Source organism: Vespula vulgaris, chromosome 1, assembly GCF_905475345.1.
Source record: "Vespula vulgaris chromosome 1, iyVesVulg1.1, whole genome shotgun sequence".
Taxonomy (NCBI): Eukaryota; Metazoa; Arthropoda; class Insecta; order Hymenoptera; family Vespidae; genus Vespula; species Vespula vulgaris.
In genome coordinates this window covers 18,130,714-18,158,311 of record NC_066586.1, presented here as the reverse complement: position 1 = coordinate 18,158,311, position 27,598 = coordinate 18,130,714, and the positions used below count along the sequence as shown (strand labels likewise).

At 31.1% G+C, this 27,598-nt stretch overlaps 1 protein-coding gene across 3 annotated transcripts in view; it reads right to left on the bottom strand.

Moving 5' to 3' along the window:
- The window catches only part of LOC127062240 (protein rhomboid-like), a 114,611-nt gene extending 88,245 nt beyond the window's left edge, over positions 1–26,366 (bottom strand). For 2 of the 3 annotated variants that reach the window (XM_050990103.1, XM_050990111.1), the window contains exon 1: positions 26,087–26,366. The gene's annotated coding sequence lies outside the window, so the exon portion shown is untranslated. Of the gene's footprint in view, positions 1–3,053; positions 3,108–26,086 lie in introns of all 3 variants that reach the window. The other variant, XM_050990120.1, reaches the window with a different exon arrangement.
- Positions 26,367–27,598: the final 1,232 nt, after the last annotated feature.

Sequence of the window (27,598 nt, the reverse complement as noted above, 5' to 3'; positions counted from 1 at the left end):
AATATAAAGAAATAGAGATAGAGAAAGAGATCTATGTTCATCATTGAAGATAAAAAATTCCTTAACAAAATAGAATAGCGTACTTAAGTACTCGTTTGAAACAAAGAGAGCAAAACTTGAACACGATATTTAAAAAACAAGAAAGAAAAAGAAAAAATATAAGAAAGAACAATAACAAAGAAGAGAATGCTTGTAATAACAATTTTCATTTTTCTCAAAAATATCCATGCTCGTAGGATAATTGTCGTCACCTTGGCGAATCTTAAGGGCCAGTAATTTCACTTTAGACAAGTTTATCTAGGAGAATAAGTACCAGGAAGAGCAGACCGTTCCCTCAGGAAACCTACAAGAACGGATTGGTCGTTGTATTCGTTTCACCATTAAGTTTATCTTACCGAGTATCTTATCTCTCATACCAACGTTGCTACGAATATAGCAGAGAACAAACGAAAATGCTAAACATTTGTTTCTCTTAACGATCTCGTTACATGAAAAAAAAAAGAAAGAAAGAAAGAAAGAAATAAAAAGAGAAAAGTGTTAAAGAAAGAAGAAAAAGAACACCTACGAGATGTTAACAAAATTGAAAATAATTTCATGCGTGCGCAAACTTCGCGAGATGAAAAATTTTCTAACGTCGATAGCATTGAACGATCCACAATGAAATATATTCTTTCATAATTTAAACGTAGCGTTAATTTAAACTAACGATAATACTTAAGTACTCATTTACGTACTGGTTAAACGCTTATTGCACAATTGATTCTGTTAATATAATTAACGATTAATAATTCGAATTGAAACGAATGATCGTACGAATATTTTTTTCTATAACTAAAAACTTGCCCTTGTTATTAATATTAACATTATTATTATCATTATCATTATTATTATTATTATTATTATTATTATTATTATTATTATTATTATTATTATTATTATTATTATTATTAGTATTAGTATTAGTATTAGTATTATACCTGATTGCATTAAACAACAGTTTTATATATCATAAATACTGTTCCACATTGACAATAATAAATGTAGCAGCCGTTCGCTGCCCTCTCACCTTTGTATCTCTCGACAAGGTGAACGATGTTGCCCAACTAATTAGATCCGATGAATGAAATTTAATTAAATTAAATTAACCTAATTAAACGAATCGCGGAAAATGTCTCCGTAACGTCAGAGAACCGAGGATCGACTGGGAACAGAGGGAAATGTCTAACTGGGAATTGTAGAGGAGAGGGAAGGAGGTAGATAGAGAGAGAGAGAGAGAGAGAGAGAGAGAGAGAGAGAGAGAGAGAGAGAGAGAGAGAGAGAGAGTGCAGTATTGGCGTACTAGCTTAAATAATTAATCGGTATATTCTCTCTCTCTCTCTCTCTCTCTCTCTCTCTCTCTCTCTCTCTCTCTCTCTCTCTCTCTTCTCTTTCTCTTTCCCATCGTACTGGTTGATCCAATTCCAACTTGAACCACCTGAAGTCGGATTCGAGCACTTCTCAACGTAATTTCATTCGACGCTCGATTACACCCTCGTCCTACACGAATTTTCTAACAAAGGATAAAAGACAATTTCGATTTAATGGTATTTACCTATATACCTACTACGCATTTATGTACCTACTTACGTTCATCGTTTCGATTGATATTCCAAAATAGATATTCTATCGCGTAAGAGACACGAGAAACATATTTTACTATTTTAAAATCATATCGAATGAACACCGAGTGATACACCTGCGATGAAAGAAGTCTCGAGAAGAGAAAATACATAAAAAAATAAATAAATAAATAAAATATATATATATATATATGAAAATGGAAACATCTATTACGTCTCTTCTCATTAACCAACGTGTTGTCGACTGTCAAAGCATATGGACGAGGAATATAAAAGAAAAGAAAAAGAAAAATAGAGAAAAAGAAAAAGAATGAAAAAACATGTCACTTCGTTGTACCCTTTTAGGATAACTAAGTCTTTTATTTTTACTCTTTCCCTTAACACTGATCAAAAACGAGCTCTTTCGTCCCTTCTCGTGGCCTTGCCTTTCCATTTGTTCTGTTCGACTTTTTTTTTTATCCTTCCACCGTCATCTATCTCTCTTTTCCCTGAACAATTTCTATATCATCTCGCGAGCAGCGCAGTGCACTTTTCTTTATAAATAATCGCCCTCGCTGCTACACGCCAGGTGTCGAAAAAGAAGAAGGGTAGGAAAGCATCTTTCACGAAAGCGTTCCGTTTTTTTTTTTTTTTCAGAATAGAAAATTCAGGAACAAAAATAGTCGGCAATGTTAATTTTCAAAACAGAAACTAATATCACTATGAAACGTTAAATAAGAAGTGGCCAAAAGTTTTTATTGAAATTAAAAATGTTGCTTTAAAAAAAATCGAACGGATGTAAAATGTTTATTTACGTATGATTCAAATTATATATAATTACATTATATAATTAATAAATATGTAATTTATTATATATTATTATATAGTTAATACGTTATTATAAATTATTGTATATGTAATTAATATATTATAATATGTTCATTATAAATAAGTTATTATAAATATTATTAATAAGTTAATATATTATATGTAATTAAAGTAATTAATGTTTGTCTTAATTTTTTTAAATTAAAGAAGAAAATTTTTTGATTTCAATTCTATACGATGAAATAAGAATTTTATCACAAATAAATATTTTTAAAATTTTTTATTTCTATAAAATTTTTGTAAGTAGACACTCATTAGAAAATACTGTCGTATCACTTTGATATATTATATATAATTAAAGTAATTATTTTGATCTATTATATATGATTAAAGTAATTAATTTTTATCTTAATTTTTAAAATTAAAGAAAGAAAATTTTTTTAATTCTAATTCTATATGACGATGAAATAAGAATTTTGTCATGGATGAATATTTTTTTAAATTTCTAGTTTCTATGAAATACTTGTAAGTAGACACTCATTAGAAAATAGCATCGTGTTAGTTTGTTAAAATCATTTTAATATGCGACATATAATTAACGTAATTAATTATAAAATTATATAGTACCTTAATTTAAAAATTGTCGATTTCTTTTCGTCAGGTCCAGTTCTAGTTACAACCCTATATAACGAAATACAAATTTTATCAAATATTTCTTCAAATTCTATTTTCTATAGTTATCTCGCGATTTAGCTATAATATATAAATTACCAGTAGAAGATACTATGAAAATCATATAGATATATTATATTGTAATTAACGAAACGAAGCTTTAGATTTTAGAATAAAACGAATGAATTAATTACGTTAATTATGTATAATATACAATTACGCATGGTATTTTACAATGAACGTCTATCGACGAATACAATCTAATAATAGCAAATACTGTATATAATTCGTAGATAACCATTAGAAAACAGTCGCGTCACTTTATTAAAATCGATATACTATATTACAATTAATTAACGTAATTAATCAATCAATCAATCATTATATGGATCATAATAACGTCAATTTCATTTCGTTGCAATTCCAACCCTTGTACGACAAGATAACAAAATTTTATCATATTTTTATCGTTCTATCTTTTTTCTCGCGATGTAAAAAAAAAAATAATTAATAATATCGACGAAAAAAGAAAAGAAACTTTGATAAACCACTTTCTCAGTCTACTTCTTTAGTATCATTTCACCCGTCCAAATATTATCTATATCGTCGTCGTAACTCTATCGCACAGCCAACAGGAAGAAATATTAATTGTTCCTCTTGGCCGATTGTTAGAGAAAGAATAACGCTTTGGAAACTTTACTTCCGCCTTTTATCGTCGAGCTCCCTTAATCGCACACCACGACATCGCACCGTTCTCATTTCGGTCTCTCGTAAATTTCGTTGCATCGTAAAAGAATGACCGTCCAGCCGTTCTCTCTAACTACTACTGACCCCTATTCTCACATCCTAACACCACCACCATCACCACTACCACCACTATCACTCCAACCTTCACCGACATCAACACCCACCATCACCACCGCCGTCACTAGTAACAGCAACACCAACACCAGCAGCAGCACCAGCAGTAGCATGTCTCTTTCTTCCACCTGCAACCCTGGTCCAACTTTTTAATCGCCAGTTTCATTTCGTCGCGTCCCGCCGTTAATTTCATTTTACCATAGATAATCTTTCTTTACTTTTCCACCATTCTCTCGAAAAAACCAAAGGAAAAATACATTTTTCATTTCTAACACTCGTGCTAACACTGACGTAACCCCTCGAACTAGTATACCATTATTTTCTCGTCGCTTTCACTTTCTTTTCGCAATATGGAGAAAAGAAATTGCTATATAATAATAATAATAATAGTAGTAATAATAATAATAATAATAAAAAATGTGTAATCCAATCTCGTTTCGTGAAGTGTATTTATTAATGGAAACTATGCATATCGTTATTTTCTCTGGTCGTATTCGTTTTATTTTTATAATAAAAAAAATTAATAATAATAATGATGATGATGATGATGATAAAAATAATAAAAAGATTTTTAAATAATTGTCACGAAATTTGATCAACTTGACAAACCTTCTAATTTTGCTTCGTATAAAAAATCTATTAATAAAAACTGAATATTCTATTATTTTCTCTCGTCGTTCTCATTTTCATTTTGCAATAAAAAAAGAAAATTAATTTATTATTATTATTATTATTATTATTATTATTATTATTATTATTATTATTATTATTATTATTATTATTATTATTATTATTATTATTATTATTATTATTATTATTATTATTATTATTATTATTATTATTATTATTATTATTATTATTATTATTATTATTATTATTATTATTATTATTATTATTATTATTATTATTATTATTATTATTATTATTATTATTATTATTATTATTATTATTATTATTATTATTATTATTATTATTATTATTATTATTATTATTATTATTATTATTATTATAAAACATATTAACAGATTTTTCATTTTAATTCCCGAAATTTTACCGATATAAGAAATCTAATTTCGTTTCGTAGAGAATATTTATTAATAGAAACCGAGCATACTGTCGAGTATTCTATTATTCTCTCTGGCCGTTTTCACTTTATCTTCGCAATCAAAAAAAGAATAATAAAAATAATAATGAAAAAGATGTGAACAAATTTTTGGATAATTGTCATGATATTTTATACACTTGAAAAACCTTCTAATTTCGTTTCGTAGAGGATATCTATTAATAGAAACTTGAATTAATAGAAACCTGACTCTATTAATAGAATAAGGTTGAATATACTATTATTTTCTCATCATTTTCACGTTCTATCTATAATAAAAAGAAAGAAAGAAAGAAAGAAATAATAATAAAAATAACATTAAAATATATATAAGTAGATTTTTCGATAATCGTTACAAGATTTTCTTCAAATTAACAAAATTTCTAATTTCTCTTCGCAGACAATATCTATTAACAGAAATCTAACATCCTATTATTTCTCTGCTCTGTTTTCACTCTATTTTCACAATAAAAAAAAATAATGATAACAATAGAAAAATTCTTGGATAATTATAATAAAACTTTGTCGACTTTAAAAGTAAAGTTCTTTGTAAAAGCTCCTCGTAAAGAATATATCTATTAATAGAAATCGAGCATGCTGTCTTCTATTCCGTTACATTCTCTCGTCGTTTCCCCTTTCTTTCGACGAGCGGACAAAGAAAAGAGAAAAATAAAAATAAAACTGATAACGATAACAAACTATCGGTCAAATAGATTTTCGTCAAGAAATTTGATTCGTTTTGATTCGACAAAATCATTTAACTACGCTTCATAGGAAATATCTATTAATAGAATAAACGAGTCTCATATATTAATCTTCGGCAAATTAAATCAATATATATCTATCTACCTACCTACCTACCTACCTACCTACCTACCTATCCACCTACCTACCTATCTACCTATATGTATATCATATATCGAATGAATGCACATTGCGTAGATAACGACTATTCGATAGCGATAAGGTCCGTTAACTATTCGCGGTGATGCTGAATTTAACTCGTATTCGCGGTAATGCATATTTGATACCGATCATAAGTGGTCCAACGGTAATGTAATATTAATGACACGAAGCATTGTCCTTTACATTTTACATTGTCATGCGCGTAATCAAGTACCGGTCAGATATAATAATCAACAGTTTCATTAATAATCAAGGGAAATCCTATCGTACATTTAATTAATTATTTTGTAGGTAGTGGTATTTTTATTGGGGGAAAAAAAAATTCTCCTACTTCCCATATTGCATTATCATTTATACGTTATCGCTCGATGATCTATTCCATATAATCTCGCTTTTCTTTTCTCTTTTTCTTTTTTTTTTAACATTTTTATTGATTTTTCTTTTTTCTTTAATTACTACTACCACTACCACCACCACCACCACCACCACCACCACCACCACCACCACCACCACTACTACTACTACTACTACTACTACTACTACTACTACTACTACTATTATTATTATTATTATTATTATTATTATTATTATTATTATTATTATTATTATTATCATCATCCCTTTCTTCTTCCACCTCCTCCTCCTCCTCCTCTTTTTTTTCTTCTACTTCTTTTTTCACTTTTCCTTCGTTATCACGCGAACCATCAGTTTGTCTTTGTCAAAGTTTTCTCGCGACGAGGAAAGAAAGCGACGAAGGAAAAAAAAAGAGATTGAGAAAAAAGAAAAAGAAGCATAAGAAAGAAAAAAGAAAAGGAAGAAGAAAAGAAGAAGGAGGGAGGAAAAAGTTAATGGGGCACGAGCGCTAACTCGGGATATTTTTTTACCACGACAATGAGGCGAAGTATGAAAAAAAGCAAAGATAAATAAATAAATAAATAAATAAATATATTGAAAAAAGAAGCGAGAGAAAAGGATTATAAAAAAGAAGAGAAAGAAAAGATAAGAAAAGAAAAAAATTACAGGAGAAAGATATTTTTTTTAAAGAAAAATTCCTATCGGAAGGCTAGAAAACTGTATCATGCCAATAAAAATGCATTTCTCGTGGGTTTTCGCAAACTCGCCGAATTCAGTTCGCAATCTCTCTCTTCCGCCCAACCCCCTCCTCACACTCTTTCTCTCTGTATTTTATACGTAGACACGTATAAGTATACGCGTATATATTGCACATCTACACAGATACTTTTTCACTTCTCGCATAATATTTTCCTCTTTTCTTTACTCCCTTTCCATAAAGGAAGATGAAAACGAACGCTGAAAATCGCCAAGTTACATCCACGTTAGTAAAAATGTTCGTATGCTTTCCTGTCTGATGGAAGCAGCTTATCGCCATTAGCAGACATTCCGTTGCGAGAAGGACAATAAAAGGGACGAAGAAATAGAAGAAGAAGAAATAAAAGAAGAAGATGAAGAAGAAGAAAAATGAACAGACGAAAAAATCAACGATTAAGAAAAACGGAAAGAAAAGGATTGAAAAATAACCAATACGTTTTTGCTACGTACTTTTTTTACTACGTTAATACGTTATTAAATATATGTGTGTGTTTCTTCGAAGTCACACTTGAGGTACTACGAATTAACGTTAATATTCATCGAAAGAATTTGATTTTGCTAAAAAGAAAAGAAAATAAAATAAAAAAAAAAGTAAAATGTAAAATTAAAGATAAATAACATGTACTTAAGTACGTACCCATAGATATATAGAATATTAAAAGATGTGAATCTATTATCATCAATCGGATATAAATAATTCGTATACACAATAAAAATACACAATAAAAATATATAAAATGTTATTCAACGTCAGTGAAACGATACGAAACTGGATTGGATAATTCCTCGTCGAGTTATCGCGATATTTTATTCTTAGAAAATAATATAAATATAATTTGTAATCGAACAAAATGATACGAATCGACCATTTCGAAGACGAACGAAATTAATAGTATAATATAATAATAGTAGTTATATTTTTATTCGACGATAGTGACTATCGATTATTCTCGATCGTGGCCAAACTGGTGAAAATCTTTTTTAAACTATCGAATCGAAAAATCCCGTTATGATTTATGATAGAATTAACGCGAACGTTTGCTAGGATATACATTTTGGTGAGGGGAAAAAAAAAGAGAGAGAGAGGGAGAAAGGAAAAATTGAAATTGACAATGCTTGGAGGTAAAACGAGAAAGAGGGATAGAGAGAGATAAAGAGAGAAATAGAGAGAGAAAGAGAGAGAAAGATGGAAAATGCAAGCAGATTGTTTGTACAATGACCATGTACACACGTTTAACGTAAATATTCATGAGCCCTCGTGATTTCGTAGAACGTATCGTGGCGATTCATTTCCCCATTGTCAAATTTGGACTAATCAAATAAACGCTTTCGCGAGAGAGGGAGAGAGAGAGAGAGAGAGAGAGAGAGAGAGAAAGATATTCCGGCACAATTTTTACCCATTTTCCAATCGATAAAATAGTTCGATATCGCTTCCACAATTTCGCTTCTTTTTCCTACGCAATGTAACTAACGAAAAAAAAAAGAAAAAGAAGAAAAAAAAATAGAAAGAGCAAGGAAAAATAAGGATGACCGATGAAAGAAAATAGAAAATCGTCGATATCGAGATATAGTTGAATTAAAAAAAAAAAAGGGAAGGAGAAAAGAGCAAGAAAAAAGAAAAGGAAAAAGGAAAAAGACAGACTTAGGGATGGAAGGGTTCGTTCGTTCGTTGGTTCGCTCGTACGTTCCATCGATCGATCGATAGATAGATCGATCGATGAATCGATCGGTCGATGTCGCGTAGAGTTTCAATTTCTTCCTTTCTTTCTATTTTTATTCATTCTCCTTCCCGTAAATTGAGGAAACGAAAACGTCTCGATGGATGTTTCTACTCTACGCGTGAGTGAGAATGACAAAATGAATAAGAGGAAGAAAGAGAGAGAGAGAGAGAGAGAAAGGAGAAAGAGAGAAAGAGACAAACAAACAAACAAACAGAGAGAGAGAGAGAGAGAGAGAGAGAGAGAAAGAGAAATATATATATAAAGAGAGAGAGAGAGAGAGAGAGAGAGAGAGAGAGAGAGAGAGAGAGAGAGAGAGAGAGAGAGGACGTGAAAGTGTCGTCGTTTGTCGATTATTCGCGTGAGATTTCCGAGAACATGGAATTGCCAACGGCGTCGTCGATTCTCTCGTTACGTCATTAATGTCGGCGACACAATGTGTCGTGAGTTCGTTACCGCGAGTGTGATCGCTCGCGACACTCTACGGGGCCCTCTCCTACGACCTCGTTACGCTGCTGCACTCCCATTAGAGGAAAATTGATAGTGACTATCTCCTCCTATTCCTCCTACTCCTCTCTCCCCTCTCTCTCTCTCTCTCTCTCTCTCTCTCTCTCTCTCTCTCTTTCAGTCGTTCTATTCGCTATCCTCCTTCTTCTATCTTCTTCCACCAACAAGCAGCTAGCCGTAGTAGTTGCTTGCAAAGCTCCTCTCCTTTCCTCTCCTCTCTTCTCCTTCTCTACCTCTCTCTCTCTCTCTCTGTCTTTGTACCTGTCTCTGTTTCCGTCTCCGTCTTTCTCTCTCTCTCTCTCTCTCTCTCTCTCTCTCTCTCTCTCTCTCTCTCTCTCTCTCTCTCTCTCTCTCTCTCTCTCTCTCTCTTTCTTTTCCTCTCTTCCTCTACCTCGCTCTCTCTCTCTCTTTCTCCCTCATGTAAAGCTGGAGGAGAATTAACGAGACCGCGGAGCCGAGACATTAACCCTCGAGGGATGATCATTGGAAGTGAATTATGTTTCGAATGATCGCGAGCCTCATCGTCGTTGTAGAGGATCCGATAACGTTGACTAGACGAGTCTTCTCCGATCTTCTCTATCTCCATCTTTCTCTTTTCCTCTCTCCCTTTCTCTCTCTCTCTCTCTCTCTGTATCCTTCTTCCACCCCCTTTTTCTCTCTCCTCTCTCTGCCTCTACCTTTCTCCTTCCTAACGTCCTTCTCATCCCCCTATTTCCCATCTTTCCCTTTCTTTCTCCCGTAAAGCAGAGATATTACCTGCATCAAAGCCACTCTCGTTACTTCTCGCACGTTCAACGTGTAACTCGTTAGCCGCTTATCTCGAGAGTCGTTTATTTCGAATGACCGTCCAAGTTCTCTCTCTCTCTCTCTCTCTCTCTCTCTCTCTCTCTCTCTCTCTCTCTCTCTTTCTCTTTTTTTTCTATCTTTCAACATTCGTTTTTTCTTTTTACTATTTTACTATTCTTGATAATAGACAAATCTATATATGTGTGTATATGTGTATATATATATATATATATATATATATATATATATATTTAGGAAATATTAAATTGAGATATAAAAAATTGTTTAATTTTAAATAGATATATTTTTTTATATTTAGGAAATATTAGATTGGAATATAAAAAGTTCGGAAATTTTGAACTATATAATATTAAAATAAAAATTATAAAATTTATATTTTATATATATATATGTAGTTATATTTATATATATTTCATATATATTACATATATACCTTGTAGTGTAATTATTTGTAAGTTTCAACAAGATCGCGAGAAAATGATTTATATGTATATATAGTTTATGAATATTGCTCGATGCTCGTTGAATATTTGTCCGTTCGCCGAATCGATTGAAATTCGTGAATAAATTTCGATACGCGATAGCGTTTCTTCTTTATCGATAAAATGCATTCCATCACGTATCCATAATACTTTTGTATTATAAACGATATAATCTATATTATCGATACCTACAAAATATTTTCTTTTCCTTATTTTTTTTTTTTCTTTTTTATCACGAATAGAACGAACCAAACGTAATTATTGGGAAAAATAAAACCTAAGCTCGTTACGAAGTTCGTGTTTCCTTTTTCTTTTTCTTTTTTGTTTTTTACATTCCGAGTGTTCGACGGTCTTCAACAATTTCAAAGTCACGTATCATATACCATCATCGATACACATTATTTTTTTTCTTCCTTTCTTTTTTCTAATCACGGAACAGAACAAAACTAAACGTAATTATTGGTAAAAATAAAACTTAAGCTCGTTACGAAGTTTCCGTTTCTCTTTCTTTCCTTTTTTATTTATTTTTCTTTTTTTGTAATTTTTGTTTTCTTTTTTACGTTTCGTCTCAACAACGCTATCAAATAATTTTAAAAAATTCCTAGACAAAATATTATTTTTCTTCCTTCCTTTTTTTTTTATAATCGCGTAATATAAAACAAATCTAAAAGTAATTATTGATAAAACAGAAACTTAAACTCGTTACGAAGTTTCCATTTCTTTCTTCTTTTCTTATCTTTCTTCCTTTTTTTTTTTTTTTTTTTACATTCAGACTCAACAACACTTCCCAATAATTTAAAAAATTCCTATCACATGATGTTATCAAAATATCTAGACATATTATTTCCCGTTGTTCTTTTAATCCCATGACATAAAACATATCTAAAAGTAATTATTGATGAAATAAAAACTTAAGCTCGTTACGAAGTTGTTTCTTTTTCTTTTTTCGTTTTTAACATTTCGACTGATCGACGCTTTTCAACAATTTCAAAGTATTACGACAAAATTGGATCTCGTGAGTTAAAAGAGAATCGTAACAAAAACATCCAAGTCGAATCTTTTACTCGCTTACGTTTCTCCACTCGTCCCTATTCGCCATCATTTCTCTCTCTCTCTCTTACTCTTTACTCCTACTTCACGTCCACAATCTCACACAATTTTAAACTTTGTTCGTTCGCGATGGAAAACTCAGGTTTATTAACCTGCTCGTGCGTCCTACTTGTCGTCTTCGTCAACGTCGACGTCTATGTCTATGTCTACGTCTACGTCTACGTCTACGTCTACGTCTATGTCTACGTCTACAAGACACGCGCCAGGTTCGACGAAACTGAAAGGCTATGTAGTAAACTTAACGAACCATAGCTCGCGGTCACTTGGCGAAAAAAAACTTTGAAGCAAAAGAAAGGAATAACTTCTCTTTTCCCTCTTTCTCTCTTTTCCTCGTTTACAAGTTCGAAAACAAAGTTGAAGAAACCTTCCAACCATCTTTTCCCTCTTGATTCCCGTATTTAATTCAAACGTATTTAATAAAAACGATGATTTACGAATCGATCAAATATTCGCGATGAAACGTATTGAATTTATTCAAATTTCTATTGTAAATTCGCGATATGTTGTTCTAAAAATGAATAAATAAAATATTTTTTGTAGAAATAAAATTTTGTATAAATGAAAAAATATATCTAAATAAATATTATTTTATGTAAATAAATTTTTGTATTCTTATCAAACAAACAAAAAATCACACGAATACGCACACACGCGCGCAAACATACAAGGTAGACGAGCAGAACTTCTCGTTTCTTTGTGTCTCGTTTAGAAGTTTAAAAACGAAGTTGAAGAAACCTTCGAAACTTCTTTTCCGTCTTGATTCAGATAATTTGAACGTAAGGGATGATTTTCGAATCGATACCTAATAAATATAGAATTATATATATATATATTATTACTAAATAACAAATTTATTGAAATTTTTCATAAATTTAAAGTATACTATCTTGTTTTAAAAAGAAAAAGAAATAAATGATCTGTATAAAATGGAAAGATATCAAACAGAAAACACACACACACACACAATACCGCTCATATATACACTAGACGAGTAAAACTTCTTTAACTTTCTCTCTCTTTCTCTTTCCTCTTTTACAAGTTTGAAAACAAAGTTGAAGAAACCATCCAAAGCTTCTTTCGTAGTCTTGATTCGTGTTTTAATTCAAACGTAAAGGATTTTTTCGATTTTGATATAATATTAATAAATCGTGCTTGGTAAATTCAAAGTGTAAATCATACATACAACCACACAAAAACACACCCTTGCAGTGAAGGAGCAGAAACTTCTTCCTCCCTATATTTCTTCGTTTACAAGAAGAAAAAAAGAAAAAGAAGAAGAAAGAAATCTAATCTATATCAAATTCTACAGAAAGATATCAAACAGAAAACATTGGAATGAACGATAAAGTAAATCCGAAATTCAACGATTCTCCCTCTCTTTCTTTCTCTCAACTTCAAAGTTAAAAAAGAAGTCATAGTAAAGAATACCGCAAGCTTTACTTCTCTCAAACGTTTAATTTCATGGACGGAATAGTTTACTCTGAAGAAAAAAAAAAGAAAAAGAAAAAAGAAAAGAAAAAAAGAGAAAGAAAGAAAAAGAAAGAAGAGGAAGAGGAAGGAGAAGAAGAAGAAGAAGAAGAAAAAGAAGAAGCAGAAGAAGAAGAATTTGTCGTTATCAATTACCAGTCTCGAAGAAGCAAAGACTTCGAAAGTAGTCTCTCTCTCTCTCTCTCTCTCTCTCTCTCTCTCTCTCTCTCTCTCTCTCTCTCTCTCTCTCTCTTTTTTTCTCTCTCCCGAAAATTTATATTTTCACGACGTAGCGCGTCGTTGAATGACGAATAGATGGAAAGAGAGTGTCGAATACTGCTGCTGTTGCTACTACTGCTGTTAAAGAAGAGTTGAACAGAAGCAAGGGGGTGAGAGCGTTGGAGATTGGTTGGACGAAAAGACGACGATTCGGTTAAAAGTTCGGACGATTAATTAATGCCGCACTTGGTGCATTACTCTATCCTCTCCACTTCTCCATCTCTCACCCCTCCTTCCTACTCTCATCTTTCTCTCTCTCTCTTTGCGATCAAGTCTTCTTGTAAACTTGCTCTTTGTTACTCCGTTCTAACTCCGGGCAAAAGCAAGGGAAACAGACGGAGACAGGGATAGAGATAGATAGATAGATGAATGATATATATATATATATATATATATATATATATATAGAGAGAGAGAGAGAGAGAGAGAGAGACAGAGTTTCGTCAAAGATGGACGTTTAAGACTCCTTCATTTACTTGCAAATTATGCGGTTCGTCCTCGCTAAAGGAACTCTATCCTTGTTTTCCAACCACCTTTACATCTCCCTTACATCCCTCCTTCTTTCTCTTTTTACTTTTTCTTTTTCTTATTCTTTTTTTTTTTTTTTAATTTAACTCTCTCCCCTTTTCTTTATCTTCGTCCTCACATATATATACACACATACTATATGCATATATATACATATATCATTGCACATATATCACGTACGAGTATATATCGATGTACGTGTTGGTGTAGCTGTAAGTCTATGTATGTATGTTTGTGTGTGTGTGTGTGTGTGTGTAGTTATACAAGTATTATATAGATGGTATAGGTAAACCTTTTTCGAAGATGAAAGAAAGAGTTCAGAAGCGATAAGAGCAGAACGACTTCCGTACGCTTATACAGGCTTGCTCTTTTACGACCCCTTTCCGAGCCGAGCTTTTTCAGATACGTCCTTGTTGCTTGTTCTTTGATATATGTATGTACGTAACTGTACGAGTTCAGGAGCACGGGGTGTCTTTCTTTCTTCTCTCCTTTTTTTTCAATTCTTTTTTCTGTTTTCTTTCTTTATTTTTCTTTTTTTTTTTTACAAACGTTTACGAACATAGACATTTTATATAAGCAAGCAATAAATTTCAATATGAAATATAGATAAATATAAATTTACAAAGGAAATAAATTTATGAATATATGATTTATGATTGAAACGTCTCGTGAGAGATACCTTTTTTATTCATCGATTGGATTAATTAGCACTGTTCTGAGACACGCCTTATAGATATTAGCTTTGTTAAACTATAATAAATTTGAGATGTTACAGAAAACGAAAGATTTTCATCGAAGAAACGAAATAATTGATTTCCCAAAAAAATTAATCTCTTCGATGTGTATATAATTATTAAATCTTGTATATGTTTGGTATATATTTTAAGAATCATCGATCGAAGTAGTAGTCATTCAATATCATTCCTATAAAAATAAATAAATAGAGAGATGATCTGGTGGTTGGCACGAAAGCAACGGAATATAAATTTTCACCCATAGAAAAAAAAATAATTTTAAAATTATTTAATTATTAGATCTCATGTATAGAAAGAAAAAAAAAATTTCCATTAATCGATCGAAGTAACCAGTACTACCCTATAAAAAGAAACAAACAAAGTAAAATAACCTGATGGTTGGCACGAAAACAATGAAATATAAATTTCCATCCACAGAAAAAAAAAACAATTTAAAAATCGTATAATTATTAAATCTCGTATTAACAAATGGAAAAAGAAAAAAGAAAAAAAGAAAAAGAAAATCTTCGTTAATCGATGAAAGTAATCAGTATTACCCTATAAAAAGAAATAAATAAAGAAATAATCTGATGGTTGGCAAGAAAGTAATGGAATATAAATTTCCACCCACAGAAAAAAAAAAGAGAAAAACAATTTTAAAATTATTTAATTATTAGATCTCATGTATAGAAAGAAAAAAAAAATTTCCATTAATCGATCGAAGTAGTCGGTACCATCCTATAAAAAGACATAATCAGAAAATCCGATGGTCAGTACGTTATAAACAAAATATACATTTACACACACACACTTTTACAATTATATAATTATTAAATCTCGTGTTGAAAAAAGAAAATCTTCGTTAATCGATCAAAGTAGTCAGGTCCCATTCAATTCGGACTTTGAGAATCTAAAGGAAATGTGCCGTATTTCAAAAAGAGATAGACAAATAAAAGAGAAATCTAGTGGTTAGGATGAAGAAACTAAGAGTGCTATTGAACGGCAAACCATTTCCTTTTCGCTTCTTTGCTGTGAAATGTTTATTGGCACGGTAAAATCGTGTGGTAGTTAGGTTGGAGTTAGCTTAGATCATCCTTGGAAGCTTTCGACTACTATCCTCCTTCACTACTCACCCCTCTCCACCCCCTACCCTCTCTCTCTCTCGTTCGTCTTCTTTTATATTTTTTCTTTTTCTTTTTCAAGATATTTACGTTCTCGTTCGCGCGAAGAGATCCTCCTCGTGGTCCACGGTTAGAGAAACCTTTTGAAACGATTTTCAGAAAGAGTAGGGATATAACCCGGGGTGTGTGGAAAGGGGAGTAAAAAGAAACCGTTTCGTACACGTTCCAAGCCCGGATGCATCGTTCTGTCGCCGCTATATATCCTCGAGACTCTAGGAAATTCTAAAATACGCTTTTCCATTTATTCCAAGAAAATCTATGGGAATTCTCGGTGGAGTTTCAAGGATACGTCGATACTGAAAGAAAGATATACATGTGTATGTGTGTGTGTGTGTGTGTACATCCTTGAGATTTATAATGTATTCGTAAAAGGAAACGAAAGTTATGATCTAGGAATCTCCGGCATTAATGTCGAGAGAATAAAACAATTCTACAAAAAAAAAAAAAAAGGAAAAGACAGAAAAAACCATCTTGACTTCTTTTTTTTTTCAATATAAAAAGGAAACAATTCTCTTTTACATTTTTCAATATTATAAAAGTGATCTCTGAGGAGTAGGGGAGAAAAGGCGATTAGTTTACCTATCTTCTTCTTTTTTCTCTTCTTTTCCTTCTTGAAAGTAGAGTGAAACGAGGGTGAAACGTTGAAAAGGAAAAGAATATGAGGAGAGAGAGAGAGAGAGAATGAGAAAGAGAGAGAGAGAGAGGGGGAGGAACAAATGATGCTCCTCTCGCTAATCTTGTTTCGCAGGTATGCGCGCTGGGTGAAAGTGCGATAAAAGGGACGAGAAGAGGGAAAGTGAAGCGTAACGAATTCCCTCGTTTTCGTACAAGCGATATCATCGTCTGATATAAAAAAAAAAAAAAAAATAAAGAAAAAAGAACAAACGAGAGAAAAAGAAAGAGAGAGAGATATTAGCAACTTAAGGCTTTCGTTCTTTTTTTTCGATTTAAACAGAGCGAAAAAAGAATTAATAAATAAAAATTATTAAAAATGAAGAGGAAAAAAGAAAAAGAAAAAAATGAAGAGAGAAACAAAAAGAGAAAAATAAGAGAGAGGGAGAAGAAATTCGAGAATTATTCGGTAATTCAACTACTACAACAAAGATTCACTTCTTTTCACGGACAATAAGGGCTTGGTTTTGGGGTGTGGAGAGAGTTGAGTGAGGGTGGGAGTAAAACGTAGAGGGTAGTATACGCGCGAATAATAAATTTGAAAAGTAAGCCCAGAGCACAAGAAATTTATGGCTAGCGCGAGTCCAAGTTTACAATTACACGGAAGAATAGGGGCGCTAGAGGTTCTCGTCTTAATCCCCTTTTTATCTCTGACCCCAGCCTCCTTTATCTCTCTCTCTCTCTCTCTTTCTGTGTGTATCTATCTATCTCTCTTACGCGCACACGCTCGCCATCTCTTTCCCGAATATCTACAGTCCTTAAGAGACGACAGAGAATTTCGAAAATCTCCGTGATCCCTAGGATAACGAAAGACAACAATCGTGGATACCAAAGTTAAAGGTTAGATTAAGAGTTATCGAGAACCTAGATTAAACCCGAACGAGTTTCGTTTATATATCAGCCGCCGTTGATTATCAAAGTTATCTAAGAAGAAATTTTGTATTTCTTATTTTTTTTTTTTTGTATTTTTTATTCTTTTTTTTTGTATATATAATTTATGTATATATCAGCACAATATGTGCGATTAGGTAATTGATTTAGGAGTTAGGTCGTTAATTAATTCGTTGTATTTTTGTTTTTTCTTAATTTTTTTATGACAAATATTTATTATGATATATAGATATTTCTTTTATATAGATTTCTGTATAGTTTTAAAAATGTTAAAATAAAGATTTTACATCGTGTGATACACTCACGTGAATTTGTTTAAAAGAAAAGTTTATATATATTTTTTTACATAGATTTTTCTGTACTTTTGGAAATATAAATATAACAATTTTATGCTGATAGATTTGTTTGCACGATATACTTATATGTATGCATTTGTCTACAAGAAAAAAAAAAGAAAAGAGTAAATTACAAATGTAGAAAAAAATTTTAATAAAAATTTATCTAATTTCTCTCTCTCTCTCTCTCTCTCTCTCTCTATATATATATATATATATATATATATATATATATATATATATACATATATATATACATATATATATATATATACGCACACACACACGCGCGCGCGCGTATATACATATATACATGGTATCTCACGCGTTGAAGTAAAATATTTATCCTTCAATTGACGACATAAAAATATATATAATAGCTTGACGATCGAGTTAAAAAATTTTACATTGGAATTCCTACTTTTGGAAAAAAAAAATAAAACCGATTTTTCGCTAGAAAGATAAAAAATATTGTTACATCATGCAATATATAGATACAATATACATACGTACAAACACCCACACATCTATCTATGTGTATATATGTATACCTATATATGTATACAAACGCAACGTTAAACGATATTCGAAGCGTTTTTAAAATGCTCCGAGAGAAATTTGGCGAACCGAACGATATACATTTTGCATGTGCAATAGAACGATCATCGGTGAATGTTGAAAATTAAACGATGGAATTAATATTTGCATTGCCAAAGGAAAAACGATTTGAAAAGAATAAAAATATAGACAGTGAGATAGAAAGAGGGGAGAGAATATACGTGTGAATATACTGTGTAGAAGTGTATGAAAAATTATTACTATTAAAATTTAATTAATCCGCAGTGATTTTCCGTGACAAATATCATTAATGTTATTTAAAAATATATTATATATATATATATATATATATATATATGACTTTAGTCTTGATAAAAGCTAGAATTAACGTAAAATGGAAAACTTGAAGGTACTTTAATTATATTTCAGAAGTTAAGCTCGGTTGCTTGGTGGTTACGGGAGGTAAAATCTCCCCTGTCTTAAGGGGATTCTCGCGAAACCCCATCGGTACCTAGTGACGGCTAATTGTAGGGAAAGAAGATCGCTAGGATCCAGGACTTTAGCGCGAGGTAAGGACCAATAACGTCGTGATCTCGTACTTTAACTCTTAACGAAAGATTCAAAGTGAAAGTAAGATTGTCTCTTTTTCTTTCTTTTCTTTCTTTCTCTCACCAAAAGATTAACGTTTAAAATCTTTCAAAAATTACCTTAACAAATTTTCAATGATTCAATGTTTGCGATATAATTTTTTTGAATCTTATTATCCCACTTTCTTTTTCTCTCTTTTTTCTTCCATTTTGCTTTATATATCTATTAAACATTACGAAATATATCGTCAATTTTTAATTTCGTCGAAGAAAGTTTTTTATTCGAAACAAATCCATGTACTTAATTACGTTAGTTACGAGAACAGCTAAAAAAAAAAAGAATGAAAAATCGTTCAAGAAATACTGAACTAATACCTAATACGAGATTTAAAAAAGTAAAAATAAAAAATAAGAGTGATAGAGATAGATATACAGATAGAGAAAGAAAAAGAAAGAGAGAGAGAGAGAGAGAGAGAGAGAGAGTTCCCATATCGGTTTATTAAACTGCCGTAGGACATTTTCACGTACTGATTACATACCAATAGGGTTATTCACGAGCTCCGTTTCCTTCCTTTTTTCCTTTTTTCGTTTTTCAACCTTTCTATCATTTTTTTTTACTTTTTTTTTTCTTTTTCTTTTTTTTTTTTTTTTTTTTTTATTTCTACGGCAACGTGTACGAACTACCATCGATGTAAAATTGGCTCACAGCCAGTTCGAGGTTAAAGCTTTCATACTATCTGATGCGCGAATAGTGTGTACCAACTATAAGTTCTCTTAGCCTTGGATCACCGATCAAGTATACGTTTCAACGTTCGTCCTGTGTATAAACCATTAGAAATCTACGATTTATGTCTGCTCTACAGAAATATTTCGCTATTTTAAACCTTCTTCAGATAAAATGGCCAAGTGTACTTTTTTCTCTCTCTTTCTTTTTCTTGCTCTCTCTCTCTCTCTCTCTCTCTCTCTCTCTCTCTCTCTCTCTCTCTCTCTCTCTCTCTCTCTCTCTCTGTCTTTCTTTTTATCACAATTCTCGTTCGTCGATTTAACCAAAAAAATATATCGTACAGAATGTATACATGTACGCACACACGCATAGTTACAAATACAAAAATTTTTATCTTAAATCGAATGATTTAATTCATGATTATTAATGAATGTATAATTATATGTGTATATATATATATATATGGACGAAATATTAAAAATTAGTTATTCTTAGAAATATACGATTTGAAATATTACACACACACGCGCGCGTATGTATGTATATATAAATATAAAAAATTATGTATTATTAAAATTATATATAATTATTATAAATATATCTACAATTTAATAAATTTCGTATAGATCTATATAAATTTATATAAATCTTGCGATAAAAGAGACCAATCGTAAATAATAAAGAAATAAATAAGTAATTTGAAATTTTCCATGTAATAGATTTATAATTCTTTTTTTGTAATATATGCAATTAAATATATATATACATATATAAAAGTTATGATAAATAAAAAAGATCGTCGAGAAAGAGAAGAATAATTCCGTCATTTTTTTCTTCTCCGAGTTTATAATACTTCGATTTCTAATAGTACGAGCCATATACGGAGAATTCCTTCGGGGCGAATTGCAAATTTCCGTATTCAAGAGACTACTCTCGTAATATCCTATTAAATATTCCCAGGATGATTCGTAAGGGATGAATTTACACGATGAAACAAGCGAGAAATCTTGGATGAAGTTTAATAAGTCACTGCGCGTATAGGTAGGTAGGTAGGTACGTATGTATGTATCTATGTGTATACCTATGTGTATGTACATATGTACATATATATATATGTATGTATGTATGTATGTATGTATAGTAGAACGACAGTTGTCTAGAGATTCTAAACAGACGACGTGCCTCGATATAGACAACTAAAGCTAAACCCAGAATTACTTGTTAATCCGACGAGCCTAAATAACACCTGCCTTGCTAAAATGACGTACACACTTTGCTAACTACACTTGCAAACTTTCCTTCTTCCTTCTTGATATTCTTGATATTTTCATCAAGATGGACAAATATATTAAGATAAATTCGAAATAAATAATAATTAACTTAATTAAAATGTTTCTTTTTTTTCAATGTTTTTACGTTTGTTACGTTTTAAATAATACGTTAATAATTAAACATTAATTAAAGTAGTCGTTTCACCTTTAATTATAAATTCAACTCTAAATGGAAATTTTTCATCGATACAGAATAATCCTAAATTCATCGGCAATAAATTCAAAGCTATGATGTAACTCTAATTATCAATCGATATTTAATCGCATCTATGTTATTTGGTTTATATTTTTTTTTTTTTTCTTATTAATCATTGGTAAGTATCAATCGATATCAGTTATAATCAAAATAATTTCATCAATATTTATAATCATATATTAGTAAATATAAATATAAATAGTTAAATTGACTCTTTAAATATAAGTAATAAATAAAGTTTATTATAAATATTGAATTGTATTTTATTAGAAATAACGAATATTTGTTTAAAATACATCGATCAAAAATGTTGAAAAAAATACTGATCCAATGATAAATATCAAGCAATTTTTCTTTTCTTTTTTTTCTTAATTTTTGCGTTAATTAAAATAATACCTATAGAGAGAAAATTATATTTTACAGAGACACGTTTTTAAGTAGATTTTCTTTTGGCTTGAAAATTGAGCAAACTGAAAAATCCGTAACACCCAGAGATCAGGAGTGTTTGAAGACCATAACATCTTTATCCAAAATCCCCGGAAACAATTCTTTTCAGAGTCTGTGATCGATGATATTGCTGCATGTGCTGGTGCTCGATCATGCTGAAAGGATCCAATGCCTGTTTCCATAATGTCCAGGGAACATAGGATTCTCCTATTCAAAACACGTTACAATGAAACAACTTAAAAATGCATTGGGGAAATGCCTTGACGTGAAATAATCGTCGAAGAAGTGTACTTTAAAAAGCTCTCTTGACGTTTCTATTACGTGTTGTATTACGGTCATTTTCGTACATTCCTTGTAAAATATAATTTCGTCTATTTTTTATTAGTGATTAATAAAAACAACAAAAAACGAATATTAAAATTCATGAATAATTCTTGAATTTACAACTTCTAAATTAATTGCCGATTATATTGGATCACCCAGTATATATCATGAGACAACGAGATAAATCTTTACGAATATTCATCTTCCGATAAAACAATTAATTAAATATAATTGAAAAATTATTATTACCTGCATATATGTACTTAACAATTTTTCATTTTAGCATTCATTAATTTATCGTCAAAGTTTCTAGTTCTTCGTTCTCTAAATAAATTTTATATCTTATTAAAAATATTCATGTCGTATGAATCGCGTTTATTTACAGAAAAAAAAAAAATCTTTAAACGGGAATTAACAAATTAATACATTATTATTAGCGCTTAATTAAATAAGGTAATAGTAGTAATGAATTAAGAATTGAACACGTATGAAAAATTATTTTAAAATAAATCGATCGATATAAAAATATTTATATGAATATATAGTCTCGCAAATAAGTTAGCTATGTAAACGTTCGATCGACTACTTTAAACGCGCTTGCCTTTTTGAGTAAATCTTCTCTCGTCGAACGGCACGCAGAACTAAGTATCACCTGACTAGAATATATGCATACGTATATATATATATGTATGTATATATATACGTACGTACATATACGAGGAAAATATTTGTTCCGACCTGTCAATATTGATTTATAAAAAAATATATATATATTTCTTCAGCTCTCGTGTCCTTCTACTTTATAATAAAATAAAAAAGAAAAGAAAAAAAAATAATGTGTATGACGCGTTATAAGTAAATATATATATATATACGTTTTCCACACATACACATATATTCGATAAAAATCAAATCGAAATTAATTCTAACAAAATTCTTTTTTTATTTTAACGAATTTGTAGACGTTAAAGATAATACACGTTTGCATAAATATATGCTCGAGAATCGAACGAAAATAATATTTAAGAAATAAAAGAAATTAAAAGTTCTATATATATTTTTTTTGGATATATCTTCTCAGAAATTCTGTAGAAAATTAAGAGACAATTTCATTACATATTTATATTGGTAAAGTGCGTTTATACCTTTATGCACGAAAATTTAATGTAAAAATAATACTTAAAAAATTCCACATATATCTTTTTCTTTTGGACAAAAATCTCTTTAAAAATTTTATACAAGAATAAAACGTAATTGATAATATCCATCTATGCTAGAAAATCGATTAAAAAAATATCTATTAAAAAATTTCAGGTATACATCCTCGGACAAATATTTAAAAAAATTATCTATAAGAAATAAATTTCATCTAAATATAAGATAAATTGATATTTAGATATACCTTCAAAAATCGAATAAAAATAATTTCAAAAGCTTGCAAATGAATATATCTTTGTCCGACAAATCTATAAACATTAAAAATGATATACTCATTGCAAAAATACACAATTTCATATACTCATACATAAAACGATAATAAACGATTTATGCGTTTACATATACTCGAAAATCTTTTGAAAAATGAAGAAGGAGTGCGTTTGCACGAGTACGTAGAAAAATCTGAAAAAAAATGGAAGAGTAAGACGAAAGAATAAAAAGAAGAAGAAAAAAATGATATCTTCTTTCTTCACTTCTTTTTTTCATTCGTTCTCTCTCTTTTTTTTCCTTTTTTTTTTTAAGAAAAATCTTTTCATCGAAATTATATATATTATATATACAAAAATAAAACATAATTTTATATACATGCATACACATTTTATCTTGATAAAATAACATGGAGGAGTAAATTCGATTCCGGCCGGAAGTAGTACTCGCAAGAAACGTATTACGTATTCCCTTCTCCCCGTCCCAGTAACGTGGAGGAGAAGGAAGAGAAGTTTGGAGGAGGAAAAGGAGGAAAAGGAGGAAAAGGAAGAAGAGAAGGAGGAAGAGAGGGCAAAAACGTTTTAGGAAAATCTCTCGCAAATATTCATCCCTACGGATTCCAAATAAAATAGCAAAGACCCTTCGGCAAACGATTACGTTCGCCGAAATGGAGTTGCACGATATTTCAACGCTCGTAAATTATACGAAAGCACCGGGGAACTAATTCGAAGTACCTACTGCTTCGTCATAAAGGAAGTCGGAATCAATTCTACGAATCAGTTCGAGTGTTCGAGTGTAAGTCCGAGAATGAATTATCGATAAACCTTTTCAGCCGTTTCTAACATGGTTCCTCTTCTTCTTCTTCTTCCTCCTCCTCCTCTTTCTCCTCTTCGTCCATCTCTTCTTCTGCATCTTCTTCTTCGGCTTTCTATGTATATACTGTGTGTGTGTGTGTGTCTACTCTGTATTTGTATAATGTGTGCGCGTGAGTGTGCGTATATTTACGTTTTTGCGATAATCATATTCCCTTCTATATTTATGTACATCGATCGTGAAAAAAGGTGAGTTGTACCTGGTTGGTGTGTGTATATATATATACATATATATATATACATACATAAAGGGGAGAAAAAACAACTCTCACGTTTTCTTTCTTTTCCTTAGATCGACTACAACCCTTCTCCCAACCCCGTATCCTTGTATATACACCATCATTCCCACCCTCATCCCCATTTTCGATGCCACATCTCGAATTCTACGTACACCTTCTATCGTTTTCTTACCTACATAAGATAAACGACGAATAATTTGATACGATGTTGCATTACCACGTGTAAAACCACTATACTTGCTATTTTTTATTCTCTCTCTCTCTCTCTCTCTCTCTCTGTCTCTCTCTCTCTCTGTGTGTGCTTCCTATGTACACGTGTTAGATACGAGCTATCGATCTATTCGAACAGGATAATTGGTTACGCATCGAATGTTGAAATGGCCGGAAACCGGATAGAAAATGAGAGGCAAGTACAACAATTACGCGAACCGCGATAGTTATGTGTTTGGCTAACAACGCAATAGCAATTGATTAGTTTATTCGAAGGGAAAAAATTCGAGTTTAATCTCGAGCGCTAATTGACTTTAATTATTTCTAATAGAAATTTGTAAAACGAAAAGAAAAAAAAAAATTAAAGGAAATCGAAAAGAAGAAAAAAGAAATCAATTGATTTTCTACAATAAACGATTTTGCGTCGTATAACCTATTAACGATGATAATTGTTATTATCGCATTTGTTTTGCGCGTTTTCGCGCGCGTATCTGACCTAGGCGTATAGGTTATGTAAACCTATATCTATGAGTATATATTAAATAAACTTAATTTAATTCAAATAATACGTAGATAAATAATATTTAAACGATCAGCTAGGCGTATAGGTTATGTATATCTATATCTATAGGTATTGAGTATATATTAAATAAACTTCATTTAAATTAAATAATACGCAGATAAATAATATCTAAACGATCGAATTAATTGATAATCGATATTGTTAACGACCGATAAATAGTTCGTTGAATACGACGAATAATTGATAAAACGTTGTTTACGTTGTTGTAACAACTTGTTTCTTTGCATCGTAAGATAACCTTGAAAACTGTAACCTTAAGCTAAAACTGTATCTCTATAATTTATGTATAATACAATCGAGGATAACCTATAACGTAAAAAAAAAAGGCCAACATTTTCTACGTGTTAAAGCGATCTAAAAGAAAAAAAAAAGAAAAGAAAAGAAAAACATCGTTAGAAGAAATCGAAAGGACGTTAAGTACTAATTCTCTTGCTTTCTAATAAAAACGAATAATATTTCTACGTGCCTGGAAAATCTTCCTAAGTATTACGCAGTTACATATATTTATCTACGTAATCTAACGATCGATTAAGCGAGCTTACGACCGTGAAAATGTACGATTAAAATTACATATGTAGAAATATATTACGAATATTTTTTCCTTTTATTCCCTCCCCTCGTTCTTCCTGTGGTTTTAACTTGAAACCACATTCAGGCGATACGCAAATAAAACGTATAAAATAATCTTGAGATTCCCTCGGGAAGGAAGTAACGATGTCGCGTTTGATTTATACTTCAAATCGATCAAATATATATATTTATATATTAAACAAACATTAGAAAATATAAATGAAACACATACCTGGTAGAATATTCAACAATAACGTAATCGTTCCATTCTTCTTTTTATCCTTCGATCGAAGTTCTCTGCTGTCGAATTGTCGTTGACGATGACGATGACGACGATCTCTTGATTCGATCGAGAAAACACCAGAAATCACTTATTTAACGTACACGCAAATTAGATAAAAGGATATATAGAAAAGATTATATAGAATATAGAAATAGTTCGAAAAGAAAAAATCTACGACGAGACAATGACATAGATACGTTCAGTCATCCGCGCGTGCACTGACTGGCACCGCGACCTGTTCGAGCACGTTACTTACCAACGTTAGCTTTTGCGATGTAGTGGGGAGAAGGTTTAAGTGGGGGGAGGTAGAAGCTGCGCGCGCATTCACACACGTACCGGCGCGGCGCGGTGTTTCGCAGTAGCTTCCTCTATGTCGCTGCGTTGCCATGACGATTGGACGAAAGCACGCGTCGTGTGTACGATAGAGACGACATTATCGGTACGCTCTCTTTCTCTCTCTCTCTCTCTCTCTCTCTCTGTGGATGTATGATGTGAGAGAGAGAGAGAGAGAGAGAGAAAGAAGAGAGATAGAATTATCAAGAGAAAAAGATAGAATTATCAGGTAAACGACAGAATGAGAAAGAGAGAGATAGAAAGATAAGATGAAAGAGAGAAAGAGAGTATTACTTTTTCATACTTTTATAATACACTAAATTTACTCTCGTATTTCTTCACTTTTATACATCGAATAATATCGAACATCTTTGGATTCACATTATAGAGATAATTTTTTACGGATGATATGAAAGAAATTAGAAGTGTTTTATTTCGCGTCAAAAAGATTAATATGTGTTTACGTGCTTATGTGTTTGATTACAAAGCCACGAATTGAAAACATTACTGCGAACTCTGTCGACAAACTTTTTTCTCCGAATGAATAAAATCTGGTGAAGGATTCCGAATGATGCATATATGTATATATATATATAGTGTAGTTCGGATCCTCTTTTGAAACGTTTTTTGATAGTGTGTCGTTACTTCCGTCGTTGCCATCAAAGGTTAAATCTGATTCGCTATTCCAAAAGTTTCTTCATCGCTACTTTTATACACTGTTTTCAAGTGCAGCGAGTGTCCATTCTCTCAAACTTTTCGTAATATCGTACGAAACTTTAGGCGATTAAATACTTTTCGTGTATATATACGTGTGTGGGTGTATTGTACGTAGTACGTATGTTGGACGACATATATATATATATATATATATATATATATATATATACACGTACATACACATACATACATACATATATATACACTGTTGAGTTTCTTAAGCAGAACTCAAAGTCGATGCGATCGATTGATCGATCGTATATATATATACACACATACATTGTCTATGTGTGTGTGTGTGTGTATACAAATATAATTGTATAAGTATACACCAAGTCTAATCTTGATCCTTTCTTTAGTAATAACAATAATAATAATCGCGTATATCTATATTATCTTACAAAATATTCC